The sequence below is a fragment of the Denticeps clupeoides genome, unplaced genomic scaffold (genome assembly GCF_900700375.1).
Source record: "Denticeps clupeoides unplaced genomic scaffold, fDenClu1.1, whole genome shotgun sequence".
Lineage (NCBI taxonomy): Eukaryota > Metazoa > Chordata > Actinopteri > Clupeiformes > Denticipitidae > Denticeps > Denticeps clupeoides.
In genome coordinates, this window is record NW_021630091.1 from 371332 (window position 1) to 386130 (window position 14799).

General features: G+C 43.5%; 1 long non-coding RNA gene across 1 annotated transcript; it reads left to right on the forward strand.

Annotated features, from left to right (window-relative positions):
* Nucleotides 1–4: 4 nt before the first annotated feature.
* Nucleotides 5–1739, forward strand: LOC114783318 (uncharacterized). Its single transcript, XR_003748469.1, has 3 exons — nucleotides 5–108; nucleotides 244–312; nucleotides 1702–1739. It is a non-coding gene; the product is annotated as an uncharacterized LOC114783318 (long non-coding RNA).
* The last annotated feature ends 13060 nt before the right edge of the window (nucleotides 1740–14799 follow it).

Sequence of the window (14799 nt, forward strand, 5' to 3'; positions counted from 1 at the left end):
ATCCAGGCCCGGTGCTGGTCCAGCGCAGGCCCGTGGCTGTGTGCAGCGTAGCCCCCAACCTGTCCCCTCAACTGGCCGTCAGGTCTTCTTCCCGCTCCTCGGGCGAGGGTAGGTCTCAGGTCCTTCCAGCTGGTTCTTCTGATAAGTCGAGAAGTTGCCTGAACGTTTTGTTTTAAGGATGGTTAGTTAATCATTTCCATGAATGCTGTGTGCTGTTAAGTAATGAAGTGAAGTCTGCTTCAGGAAACAAGGACGGCGCCGCTGAACTCCGAACACGTGGCTCGTTCCAGTCAGATTCCAGCGATGAGAGCGGTAAGAGTTCCTCTGCTCTGTGCGTCTCGCATGCCTCAGAACTCTGCCCTACATTCGCTGGTTATTTATGTTCCGGAAGCATCTTAAAAGTCCAGCCGCGGTCCAGACAATTCCTACCCTGATCCGGCTAATCTCGAGGAGATGAGAAACATGATCTTAATCAGTGCGTGCTCGATTAGCAGGGGATTAAACCCGTATAAAACTGACATGGACCTACTGGACGACTTTTTAGCGTTCACCAAGTATACAAGGTAATGTTTCTATCACATTTCCACCATATGTAGTGGACTTAATTAAAATACTACTGGATTTGTCTTTACTTGATTGATTTTATCTTACTGTAAAGTATATTTTTTATACTTTGCTATATCGTACGTAGCATGTGGGGAGCGTTTGCTGATGTCGAATCATGTATGTTTTTCACATTTGCTTGCTAGTTATGTGTATCTTAGAGGGGAGCAACTAACTACCCACCCAGTCACTGAGTATCACTATTTGTCACCCAGCTCTCCCAGTTTGGGGATTTTGGACTAATGTTGGACTATTCAAACAGTGTTGCCAGATATTTGCAGTGATTTTTCAGTAATGGGTACTTGAACTAATTAGTAGTTCCATCGTTACTGACAATAACATCAACATTAATTCTCCGACCAGCCACGGGAGTGGCAAACGATTCTTTCATTACTTTGGTGTGGAGCGAGGCCAACCGCTTAAGTGATGATAATTGGCTGAGGTTGAGTGAACCTTCATGGTACGAGCCAACCAGAGGCAGAGCGGGTCTTTACACAAAAGGTGTAAAAAGCAGCGAAGTGATAGCAGCACAAAACCTGGTACGTTAACATTTTACGTTACATACCCTGGTAACTTGTTACTTTTATAATGCTGTAACTCAGTTACTAACTAACAGGTACTTTTTGAAAGGATTTATATAGCAATTATAATCAAAATTTCCCCATAATACCAATACACACAAACACAACTCGGTTGTAGACATCATGGGACCTCGTCTTCCACTGAGACAAACATGCATACAGATTATCAGTGTGTAAATGTAATATTCCTCACAAATCAAGCCGTGGAATCGAATATTGTTATTATGTGTTTTGATATATGCGCTGTACTGATGTGGAACTTGGATGTCTTCCTGCCGTGGTCAGCGCATATGTCTGTAGTCTTGATCTTTTTTTAACCGCGCCCACCCCCCCAAAAATATGGTCTGTAGAACATATATTCATGGCTGTTCAGCGTCAGTCCCCACCTCTCAGTGTGATGTAAGTCAGTTCCTTTGATCTCTAATTTAACAAGGCAGCCAGGTCATCTGTAACTGCTTTTTATAAGTGATGATCAGAGTGTTTTTTCTTCTTTTTTTTACTCCACCTTGGGCCTCAGCTCCCATATGGATTAAATCTGCCCACAGACCTAGAACAGGGTTTAACAAGAGCCAAACTGTAAGTGTGCCACACCTTCTTATTTATCTGTTGTTTATATCACAATGACGCGGTGTCGGCTGCTTCTTTAGATGTAGGTCCCTGTGATTTCATGTGTGCCGTCTCTCACCCCTGTGATTAGTGTTAAAGTAGGGTCTCAGTCTCCTTCTCATTTCTCACGTTCTGATTTCTGGAGGCCTGCTATCCGCATCTCTCTCCTACATGCATCATTATGCTGCCAATAATTGCACCGTACAAATTAGACCAGCACTGAATGTTAATTGTCCTGTAGAGGGCTGGAGAGCCATTGTATTCGGCTAATAGAGACCACGTTCAGTTGAAAACATGTCGGGTCTACAGGAATCTCTGCATTCACAGTTTTTAACTTGAAACGAGTGAATGCCATCCCATGCATTGAATGGTTTTATTTTCTTATTCATAAATATGTGTCACGACACAGCGCCCAGGTTAGTTTACACACGCACGCACCTCCTGAAATACAGGAAACAACAACACATACCAAAACCCTGAGAGATCACACTCAGACCTTAACCATGACCTTCTCTGGAAAACAGAGAAAAACCACACATGTAAACCACACATGTAACCTTTACTTTACTTTATTTATTTTGCAGACGCTTTTATCCAAAGCGACTTACAGGAGGAAGACACCAGCAATTCTTGTTCGAGTTCTATAGATTTTGAGTTTACAAAAACTAAGGGCCCTGATGAGGCTCAAAACCTTGAGTACAAACACTCGGACCAAAACTAAGACCAAGACCAAAATGTATGAGCGGCTGAGCGCTAACGGCGTTTCCCTTTGCTGAAATGTTGTAATAAATTGAGGTCATGTTGCCAGGTTCTGTTTGTGCCAAATCAAGACTCCTATCTCAAAACACACAAATATGACAATTGTGCTTCATTTATCCTATTATTAGTATTAATAAGTAGTAACTACTTACTTACGCCATTTATAACATTTTATTACTAAACAATAACAAACAGCTTTCTGTGGTGCAGGTTCATGGCGTGTTGGTGTAAATATCATTCTACCTTATTACATACACATTTACAGCATTTATCAGATGCCATTATAGGTAGTTACAGGGACATTCCCCCCTGGAGCAACTTTTTTAAGTGTCTTGCTCAGTTAGTGGGGTTTGAACCTGGGTCTTCTGGTTCATAGGTGAGTGTGTTACCCACTAGACTACTACCACCTTGCTACACTCTGCAGTTTTTGCTGAAACACAGTGGTAGCGGCCTTATGGGTAAGACACTCACCTATAAACCTGAAGTCCATGAAGTAAGCCTACTTACAACTATTATGTGCCTGAGCAAGACAGTTAACCCTGAGTGTCTCCAGGAGGACTGTCTCTGTAACTACTGAGCGTAAGTCGCTCTGGATAAAGTCGTCTGATAAATGTAAATGTACATCATGGAAAGAAGGGCATGCTTTTTTTTCCCAGCATTAACAGCTACGTTTGTTTCAGGGCGATGTAAGCTTTAATCTCTGGTGTTCAGCCTGTGTGTTCACCCCCGAGACATTTCTAAATGTCGTGGGCCAAACTCTTGTTCGCCATTTGTCCATTGTTTCCACACCAAATGACTTGAATGACCTCCAGAACTCCAGAGGTGATTTCAGACAACGTCTTCTTGTTTGTTCTTCTGTCTCTGCATGTTCTGCCGGCTTAGTTTGGCAAATACTGTGACATTTTGCAGCTTGCAAAGTTAAATGCTACCCAATAAATAAACCCTTCTGTAACACTCTCGCTTCTAATGTACTCAACGATATCCCACAGGCGCCTTGATGTTTAATCTTATTTAACATGGAGGAGGCTTAACAAGCCATTTCAAAGCGTTGCTGAAAGATCTCTAATTATCCTGAACTTATGATCTTCAAAACCTCTCCTCGCAGTAGTCAGAATAGTCCTCACAATGAGACCTGCCTGTCAGATTCACTAATAGCTCTGCAGCTGTAGAGTTTGTGCGTTGAAGTGGAAATATGCATCAGAGAGTGCATTTTGACAACAAAAATCAGACAAAAGGATGTGGATCGCAGATGATCCTTTTTCTTTGGCGTTGTTATTGAGATATATTAATATGGGCCATCAAATGAAAAGATATACAACACAAATAAGATTTTTTTAAATCTTATGGTGATAGTAGCCTAGTACCAGAAGACCTCAAAGTCCCCAGGTTCAAACCTCACTCACTATCATTGTGTCCCTGAGCAAGACACTTACCCTGAATGTCTCTAGGGGGGGGACTGTCCCTGTAACTACTTACTGTAAATCGCTCTGGATAAGGGCGTCTGGTAAATTCTTTAAATGTTAATGTAACTGAATGTATTGTGTCACACAGGCTATCACTGGGAAACATCCGACTGTAATCCCGAGCAATGCAGCTGAGCCATGTCCAGGAGCTTCTGCAGTGTGACTTTGTGCAGACTCCTCCCCCTGTCTACTCAAGCACAGACTACCCGCGTGGGCCACAGATCTGGGACGATGTTCATTGGCCTTCAGAGCTTAATGGAGGCCATAGCTCCCAGAAGGCCTCCGGAGATAACCAAGAAGTAGCATCCCTCTTACACTTTGAGCACCAATATGCCTTCACCCAAAGAAAACCTTACTCCACCGTCCTAATAGTACCTCAGGGTTCAGTATTAGGTCCAAATGAAGTCTGGGATGGCAATCAGGCGTTCTCAGTTTCTCCACATTTGGAAGACCAAGGCATAGCAACTTTTTGCTTGTGCACACATATAAGCTCCAGCTCTGATGTGTCAATGATTTGCGCAGAATCTGAAGCTGTGGACAGTGAAAGTGACCAGAATCCTGATATGTAGTGGATAATTGGTCACCTTTTATTAGCACAGTCCACTCTTCCCTTCTGTTGCTAAGACACTTTACTCTCTTTACTATAGTCCCATAAATAAATTGTCAGAATGAAGTATTGTTGTTAAACTTTTTTTTACAGATATTACATGTAAATGAACATTTTATGAGTTGTGTGATTGGCAATCTACTATTATTCATTCTTGTTTTAAAAAAAACTGTTCTAAAAAAAAACAAAGTGGTGAAAAGTGCTCTGAAACTTGTTGTTTGTTTGTTTGTTTGATTTGTGGAAATAACATTAAATGGTGCAATTTTCACCAGTTACCATTGCTTATTATTGAAAATAAATTCGGATCAATCTTGAGAGGTATAGAAGTGTTGTTTCATGCATGATACAATAATTAAATAATTGAATTATTCAACAATTATTCAAATACATTAAGAAACATAAAAAGAAGAGTTTATCCGTTGCATTTGGACATGTCTGAACAATGAACTCATTAATTGAGGCATCTTCAATTAAACAATTAGTTCACAAATTGTACAACAATATTAATATTCTCCTATTGTTATGTAATTCACATATCATGGCACGTAGGTGTGTTCATTTGCATATTTAAGAATGTCATGTTTCATAACAGAATTTTAGAAGCCCGGGCTCAGCGTCAAGGTCGAACCCAATCTCACAAGGACAATTAATAAACATCTCAGGCAAGAGACTTGAGCGAGGCATGGGGAAGAGAGAGAAGAAGCAGCATGTCTGAAGTCCATCTCTATGTGGTGGGGAAGCTGGAGTCTCAAGAGGCCGCCTGCTTCTGACTTTGAAGGGGAGCCATCACTTTTCCCCAGGATTTAAAAAGCAAAATTTCACTTTAATCCAGGAAGGCTCAAGTGTTTTTTTCCTTTGATGGTCAGTAAAACCATTTCATCAGCATGCTTTGGAAAAATTATACCATGTCACCAAGCACTAGATGTTATACAGTTTTAATTGTCCTTGATAGGGGTCATCATATTGGTTGAAAGCAGGGTCATATCACGGCAAATACTACTTTTTCTCTCACAAACGTTCCAGGAATTTTAAAATCCCGTAGGCTGAAGAATTCTCAGAACCCAGGGTTGATGGACTATGGGAATAAAATTATGACCTGAAAAGAGGTTTTATCTTTAAGTTAAAAAAACGTAACATAATGGAGGCATTTGATGAAATACAATCCTTGTGTCAATGCCAAGCTGTCATATTGTCAGAAAAAATTAGACATGGTGCGGTCACCGACTAAGACAGATGCTGCATGTTCGACTTGCTACTTGAATGTAACTTTAATAATAAAAGGTCTCTTATTTAGAATCTTTGCAACCCAAGGTCACTGTCAGATATATTATATACTCATATTTAAAAAGTGCAGTTGTGTTGGCCCACAGATGCGGAAAGTTAAAATATTGAACAGGAGGTGGCAGTATACCCCTATTTGTCACCATTTGCTTCATAGGAAAGGCAGGATATTCAGGACTGCTGTGCAGAATGTGTGCATCTTTAATGAAACTAGCAGATTATACAGTACATTTCTTACTATATAATCTAATGTATAAAGAGATCAATAATTTCCCTGGCCAACATCTGATTTGTACAATTTCCAAATTGTCCAGAAGTCACTACAAATTACAGTAATCACAGAATATTATGAATAATTAGTGTTCAATTTGCAAAATTTGTTGCCAATCAACCATCTTGAATAAGAAGGGTCTCCGTCTGTCCAGGGTCTTACAAATGGGCTCATGGGACAGTGACAGCACTTAAATGCTTTGACATGTTGTGACAGCGCCCCTGGGGACAGGGCCTGGTGCGTTTGTAACGCACGATGACAGGCCAACCCAGCCTGACGCTGCCGCGTGATGCTGTCATCGCGTGAGGAGGAGGAGGAGGAGAGGCGTGCAGATGCTGGTGCAAACACCCCATCTCACTTCGGCCAGAGCTGTCTGGACTTAAACAGCCAGATGGGCGAAAAAAAGGGGGAAAAAAAACAGACAGAACTGAAAAATTATACATTAATAAAAACATTTTAATTAATTTTAAGGGTTGTAACATGCTTGTTCATGCACATGACCCTTTCACATCTGTTACTGTCTGGTAAGATCAACCACCTTGTTATTCTTGTATTTCTTAATAATTTGGGCCTGTAAGTATGAAGGACCATTCATTCTTCTGAAAGTAAAGTGATTGTGAAACACTGCAGCATAGCACATAGTGACACAACGAAATGTGTCCTCTGTATTTAACCATCGCCCTTGCTGAGCAGTATGCAGCCATGACAGGCACCTGGGGAGCAGTGTGTGGGGACGGTGCTTTTGCCCACCTTGGCGGATCAGGATTCAGACCGGCAACTTCTGATTACTGCGGTCACTTCCTTAACCGCTAGGCCACCACTGTCCCAGCCTTGTATTGCCCCCCCTGCAGGTCTCTGTTGAAGCTAATGATCCAGGAGTCCAGGTGAGGCCTACGATCCGTGGGGCCTTTCGTTCCACGCGGTTTGACATATGGCTGGGCTTGGTCGAATCTACGGGCCGCGTGCAATTCCCAAAAAAGTTTTCAGAACTTGTTTATTATTCCAGTATAAAATTTGACTTTTATGGACTTTGTGGTGAGATGGTTAGAGATGCAGAGAAATTTTTTTATGTTGTCTCGTAGATTTTGCAAAGACCGACGTTTTCATGTGTGGCTTTTTTTTGGCACTTTTTTGGGTCATACCCAAAGCACGCAAGCTATATGTCAAAAATATATAAAGTGGCCTGCCCCTTTGGCCACTTACCAGTCATTTCATTAGGATCGCCTGGTCTTTCGCACACATTATAAACACATTAATTTAACGTGATGCATTGTGGCCACGCCCTGTTAGCATTGTTGCTTTAAGAATGCTAGCATTAGCATGCTAACATGTTCATTTCTCAACATGCACCAAACGTCACCAACTTTCACGTGACCACCTGCTCCATCGGCCACTTTACAGCTGACACCAGCTCTGGGACGACAAGCTTTTTCTTCTCGGACGACGAGACGACAATGTTATGTTACTGGCGCCAGGGAAGCGGGTTCCACTCTCACCTTAAATACGTTTTTAACACACACTATATTATCGGTCGGTGCACCATGTTCTTTAAATTCATTCTGCACATTTGTGCACGTGCCCCATCGATTTCCGCCATGTAACGCTGAAAGGACCATTTAATTTGAGTCCAATACAAGCCCAACACAGTCGAAGGTGTTTATCCTTTCACCCGTGCTTCCGTGTCATCACTCTGTCAGAAGTGTTAACACGAATTCACAAATTAGAATTTTAAACAGCAGTTATTCAGAAATGCCAGTGACCCTCGACCACTGGCACGCGGGAAAAGTGGCAAAAACAAAGAATCTCATTAAATAGGACTCTCCTGGCTGCTTACAACCACACTTATAAACTGAGCTGGAGGTGGCACGTTGTAAATTCCTCTCCTTTTCATTTCTTTCGCATAGTCCACCCTGCATTGGCCCGTGGCCCAGCGGTTTCGTAACTGCGTTCGAATCTGCCTGCAGATATTGTTTTCTCACTATATTAAGGAATGCATTTGAATGCACACGATGACTTTAACTAAAATGACAAATGACCAATCATGAATTTAACAAAAACACACGTCTGCTATAGTATAGTTATAGTTCATGTAATATCATTAATTATGTCTTATTTCCTATTGGTTTTCATATGTAATTGCATTGTTTGTTTACAATGTGAGTAAAGAGCTTTCACCATTTCATTTTGCTGTATACTTTTTATTGGATTAAGATTTTAAATATTCACCCACTATTTAATATAATTAAGCATATTTAATAATACGAAATTCAAATTTATCTAGTTCTGTAGTTCTGTTAATTTCTTTTTTTTTTCACATTCTCCATTTTTTTTCTTAAACAAATCCACACAACGGGACTACTAGAGTGTAGAAGACAGAATAAACTACAAGTGTAAACAGAGCAATGACAATCCTGCTGATAACGCAGTTGAAAATGACATTTAAACTGACTGTAATGTTAGTATTTTTTTGGAATTGTTAACGAAAACTACTAAAACGTTTTATTTATTTTATTTAGGTGACCTTCAGAAAGTCATTCCATCAAAGCAATGCTCCTTGCCAGTAATGGACGTTGGAGGCTGTCATGATCCGGTCTAGAAGAGGTTTCGTCCTGTGTAACGTTTCCTGATCGTGTTCACCTGTGTCTGATCGTATATAGCTGCCCTGTTTGTGTCTGTTCACCGCCGGGTCATTGTTACATGTTCACTGTTACCAGATGGCTCCCCTGTCCTGTTCATCACGTATTAAACCCCTGTTTCGTGACGTCATGCGAATGCGTCCTTCCTCCTCGTCATGACTTGTCATCATTCCAGATCACCTGCCTCGCCATGCCAAACGGCCGTGACAGAGGCCCAGATGCCTCCTCTCCGCACATATTCCAGCACGACACACACACACACGCACGCCCGCGTACACACAGTCGAGTTAATGGTGGGACCAGGTGGCAACGGGAGATTTTAGCACGACTAATTGTGCCGAACTTCCTCCCCACACCTGGCTTTCTTGCCGAGCCTGTGCGCCTTTTAAACCCCCCGACAAGCGTCACTCACCGTCCCGTTGTAAACACAGGTCCTCCCTATGAAACATGACCTCTCTTCCCCCTCGCCATGACACACCAGCATGCATCCACACACACACACACACACACACCACACACAACTGCCTCCTGGCAGTGAATGCCCATTGTGTTCGCTCTGTTCACTTCCACTATTATTTGTCACCTTGGACAGATACAGTAAACACTGCGCCGTCCAATTTGACAATTTTGCTTAGAGAATAAAACGCGCTGTGGTCCCGGCTCCTGCTGACTCTCGGTGGCCATCAAAGTGCAATTTTAAAGAGGTCAGCGAGGCCTGGTGTAAATAGTTTGCAGGCACGCCATGTCCTTGGGTGGAGAATTGTGCAGGAGCGCGGCTTGGCAAAAACACAGCAGCAGATTGCTAGTTGACGCTACATGAGTTTTTAGTAAGATTAATACATTTAGATGAAGCATCTTGCAAAATCAGTTTCACCAGTTTGTTTTGTGGAGTTTAATAATCAAACATAATTAGAGACATGTTAAATACACAAAAATTACTTTTGACTAACTTTTTTTTTTACTTTCAAATCTAGGGGATCTTTAAAATCAATTGCATTTGACACTTGCATTACAAGTGCATGTTGCATTTTGACTTATGTTGAATCAGGGAACCCCTGGGGGATAAATTCCCTCCCATTTTGAAAAATGTTATAAAATGTAATCATGTAACTTTAGGAAATGCTAAGATTGAGAATTTCCATGCTTACATGGGTATTTTAATGCATATTAATCAAGTTTTTAGTTTTTTTTCCTATCATAAGACGGAATTGCTTGTGCAGTTAACAGTGATAACAATAAAAGCTGCAGACATATTTTAATTAGCACTCGTGCAATTCAGACTCTGGGGCCGAGTGATGAATGACAGTGACAGAGTGACAAGATGAAGTATTGACTGGCGCACATCAACAGACATGCATGCCACCCGCCTGCTGTCACTAAGACCACAAGCGACTTAGCGGCCCAGTTTCCGAATCAGCAGGGCACGTTTCACAAAGCCGCGGGAAGCTGACTAATGTTATTAATTAGTGAATTTCAGTCCAGTCGGTTTTTACTCCGGCCCACATACTTCGCCACGGTCTGAAACGTATATCTGAGCCGACGTTGGGAGAGAAGTGTGTAACAGAGAGGGATTTTAAAATGGAAGAAAGGAAAAAAGATTACAAACACTATTTCGCGTGCCCATGAAGCGAGAAGCTCAATATCACAACCGGGCAGAAATGTGTTTGATGCACAGATGAAGCTTTAGCTGACTTTTAGATTTCTGTGCTCTGATTTCTGTGTGCTGTGTTATATTTTTATGCTGATTTGAGGCAGTGTTGCGAGTGCAATTTCATACAGAGTTCCCATCATTTTGTATAACGTTGAAGGTGTTCCTCCTTTCTGCACTGTCGTGCAAAATAATTAAAACTGCTTTATTATTTTACCATGCTTAATAATCACCATTGAAATATTCTCTAAAAGTATGTAGCACCTCAGCTGAAAATAAATGTCCTTACTTTACCTTGAAAGTGTGAAAAGTTTGGCTCTTAAGTCTAAAAGTGTGAAAATAGATTAGAATGCATATCGATGTTCATATTTTGTTCATATGCTTCATAAAAGCCCTAGATCGTAAGGATAGAAACAAAAACTTAAATTACTGAAAATAAGCAGAGACATTAATCTGCAACAGATCATATAAATTAATTAATTACAACTCATATTACTACTATTAGTCATAATAGTAATTGTTGCTTTGTGAATATCATGTTGATCTTTGAAAGTGGAAAATACGTTAAATGTTATTATGAAGAGTACTTAAAATGTGGTTTGTATTAATTTTTTTTCCTGCTTTTTTTAACTTTCAAAATAATAAATGGTGACAAATGCATGGGTGTGGAGGTCGGGCAAAGGGGCCTGGGTTGGGTGGGATGGGGTCTCCTTACCTACATGGCCCTGGTCGCGCGCATGCATGAAATAGAACAGACATTAAAAATAAGCACAGGGGTCAGTCAACACCGGCTTGTCTGATTTTCCTCTCTTTGCCTCCTTCTCTTCTTTCTGTGCTCAGGTGCGCCTAACATCCATCTTTCCACACGAATCGCCTCGCGTTCATTATCTGTGTCTCTCCGTGATGCCTCTGCTCCTACTGAAATGCCCCGGATTGTCTCCCTCGTTCCCCTCTCTCTCCTCCATCTTTCTCGCTTTTTTTTTTTTGGGCCAGGTCCACTACCGGGCACGCGTCCAAGCAGATGCATGTTGGCTGGAACGCTCCAGCCCTCGGCGTGACCTTCTCTGCAGAGTCTCCGGGAGCGGGGCGACGAGGCCAGCCCGACTCCTGCTCTCGACCCGGCCCCGGCAGATCAGGGCACCAGGTCAGGGCACGGTCGTGGCCTCCCTTCAGACAACGCATCGCTTCTCCTGAGATTCTGTCAGAATAAGAAGGTGCACCGGTGTTTGAATAATTACTTAACAAGCAGAGGAATAAATCAAACCTGATATCATTCTACGCTGGAACCCCCCGATCCTCTGCATAACACAACAAACAAAAAATTCATATTTATGGCATCTAGAGATCCTTACAAGCAGTAGTTACAGGGACAGTCCCGCTGGAGACACTCTGGGTTAAGCGTCTTGCTCGGGGACACAAAATGGGGTTCGTACCTGCGGCTTGGCAAGTACCACCCTTTACGGTATTCACTTTGAACATCACATTTTGTCTGCTGTGTACCTTCAATTTTGATTTTATTCGTGTGGTTGAGAAGCAAACAGGACACATAAACACCTCACAAGTGGTGCGTTTTCTATAAGAAGGGAAGAAAGGCCTGTAGAAGTGCCTGGAAAACCGGTGACCATTCAGGCCTCGCATCAAATCGCACTTTTGTCGCGTCATTGCCGCGTCGTTGCCTTTGTACAAGCGTTTTTTTTTTGCTGTGTGTTTTTTCAAGCCGAATGCTACGACTGCTTCCTGTAAGTCTGGAGAAAGTCATTATCAGTCTTTGTATTCTTTATGCTCCACAGAACAGAGGGCAGGACTCATCAGCACACAAGACCCCTGCCGGGAATGGCACTTCAGTGTTTGGGCAGTGCAGGGTGAAGATGCAGAGAGACAAGCGCCATCATGGGTGAGACAACTAGTCAAGAAAATCACTTATAATCAGTTAGTTAAGAAGTGATTTGCTTATCAATTAGTCATTTATGTCATGGTGTCATTGTCAAATAAACTCCAATCGGTCACTATTAGATCTCTATCATGGTCCATCACTTTTTGCGGACTTAGACTAGCAGTATTTGGGATGGTGTTTCACACTTGTCAGCACCGAAATTTAAATGCTGTGCATTAAACCGTATTGGCATTATCGTGACATGACTTGTGTGAAAAAAAAAGAATTATCTTGCCCTGGCTTCGCAAAGCTAGTGGTGAAATCAGGCAGAAGTTGCAGTCTTGTCTTTTTTTTTTTGTTTTTTATTAAGTCAGGTTATTTCATATAAATCCCAGTCCAACTATGATTATGTCATTTTCTCCACTGTAGAACTTATTAATTGGAAGAAGATAGCTATTTAATCAGGTATAAACGCCCTCCGGCACCCATGGAGGTTACAGCAGGTGGTAGTAGCCTAGTGGGTAACACACTCGCCTATGAACCAGAAGACCCAGGTTCAAATCCCACTTACTACCATTGCGTCCCTGAGCAAGACACTTAACCCTAAGTTGCTCCAGGTAGACTGTCCCTGTACCTACTGATTGTAAGTCGCTCTGGATAAGGGCGTCTGATAAATGCTGTAAATGTAAATGTAAATGTACAGCAGGTTACCAGAAGGTCAGTTTGGTGCCCGGCTTGTTGAGGACACTCGGGAGAAGAAGATGCCAGGAGGGAGAGGGAGAGAGAGAGAGGGTGCGTTTTGATGGATTATACACAATTAGAGCCAAGATCCACGAATGGAAGCAGAGACTGTAGAGCTGCCCATGGAGCAGATTGCAGCTCGGATCACAACTTTTCTGAGGATTGATATGAGGATTAGAACCCAGACGAAACAGAAGGTTGGAGAAGCTACAGGCCTCTTAACGATGAGCTGAAAGAGGAAAATCTACACCGACTGAAAGGTTAGAAAAACGTCCCGGAGTTCAAAGAATATATGTGTGAAAAAGTAAAAAGGCTTCGAATGAGAGTCGAGAGCCGAGGCGGCGGAATGCCACCAAACCCCTGGAGATGTAGAACAAGGCGGGAGGGGAATAATACATTCTGCCTGCGCAGAAAAGACAACAATGCATGTATGGAGAAGGGAAGGCAACCCGAGAAGAGCAGAGGGCTTTGCAGAGGATGGAACACGCAGATGTTCCCTGCAGATGTATGAGCCGGGGGGGTTCGAAGGAGAGCCGCTTCCAGGAACCGCGTGGTCGGAGCAGTTCGCGAGAACGTCTTGTAGAGGCGCTGAAGAAAACGGAACAAAGGAACACAAGGTGCGGCCGAGGCCTCGGGGGCACGAAGGGGGGGACGGGGAGTCCAGCATATGCTTCGTTGGCCATGAAATGGCCCGGAAACTGGGACGGGCCGGACGGTCAGTCCTCGGGCTCCTCCTCCGTCCCGTCTCAGAGCGTTGGACTGCTGCAGCGCCCTCATCTCGGCGTTGCATAATGAATTCTCTCCGGCGCAGGCCCACCCTGAATAAGTCAGGCTCCCCGACCGCTCAGCTTGTACCGTGGGCGCGTAATTCAACTTCAAACAGCCTTTTAACATCCCTTCATGCCATTATTATCCTTTCAGGACACATTGAGGTGTCTTTTATCCTCTATCGTTTTTGTCCCCCTGCTGGATGTCTTGCTCTAAGCGTTTGTCCTTGTTTGTTAAAAAACGGACCGGGACCACAGATCACCTTTATTGATTGACTGACTAAACCGGAGAACCGGAGGGTTTCTCGGAACATGACGTGGAATGCAGTTAAAGGCGGGAAAATATACGCTGGGGTGGAGCGGTCTCCACTAGACGAGAACCTCGAGGACACGGCACTCGTCCCCAATAGGACAAACGCAGAGCTCGGGCCAAGGCCGGCGTGAAGCTGCGCGTGAAGATGCGGTACCGTGAGGCCCGCGGGCACGGAGGAGCGGGGGAAGAAAGAAAAGCCCCACTGAAGATGAATGGAGGGCAGACGAAACGACGGAAGGAAAGAGTGAGACGTTGAAGCGACTCAACATGAGGACGGAACCGTCTCGCAACCCTTGCCGGTTTTCGATTTCTTCCAGGTTCAAAAGGCCGGAGTGTAAATTTGAACCGTGTCGTTGTACGCCAGGAACTTTTGTTTTTTCTCCCACTGTTCAGTGTTTACCTCTCTCTCTCTCTCTCTCTCTCTCTCTCTCAGATTGAACCCGGAGCGCGGCAGAGCGGGGGCCGTAATGATTTATTGACGAGCGCCGGCCCGGCGCCACTTTCTCACACTCGGAGGAATGAAAGGTTTTCCCCGCAGCACGGGGCCTTCACACGTCTCGGCGAGGGCCCCGCCCGGAGACGGTCCTGCCGCGCTGTGATCCGGGACTCGCCTCGAGCGTGACCAGCGGACGGAAGGGACGGAGGTGGCA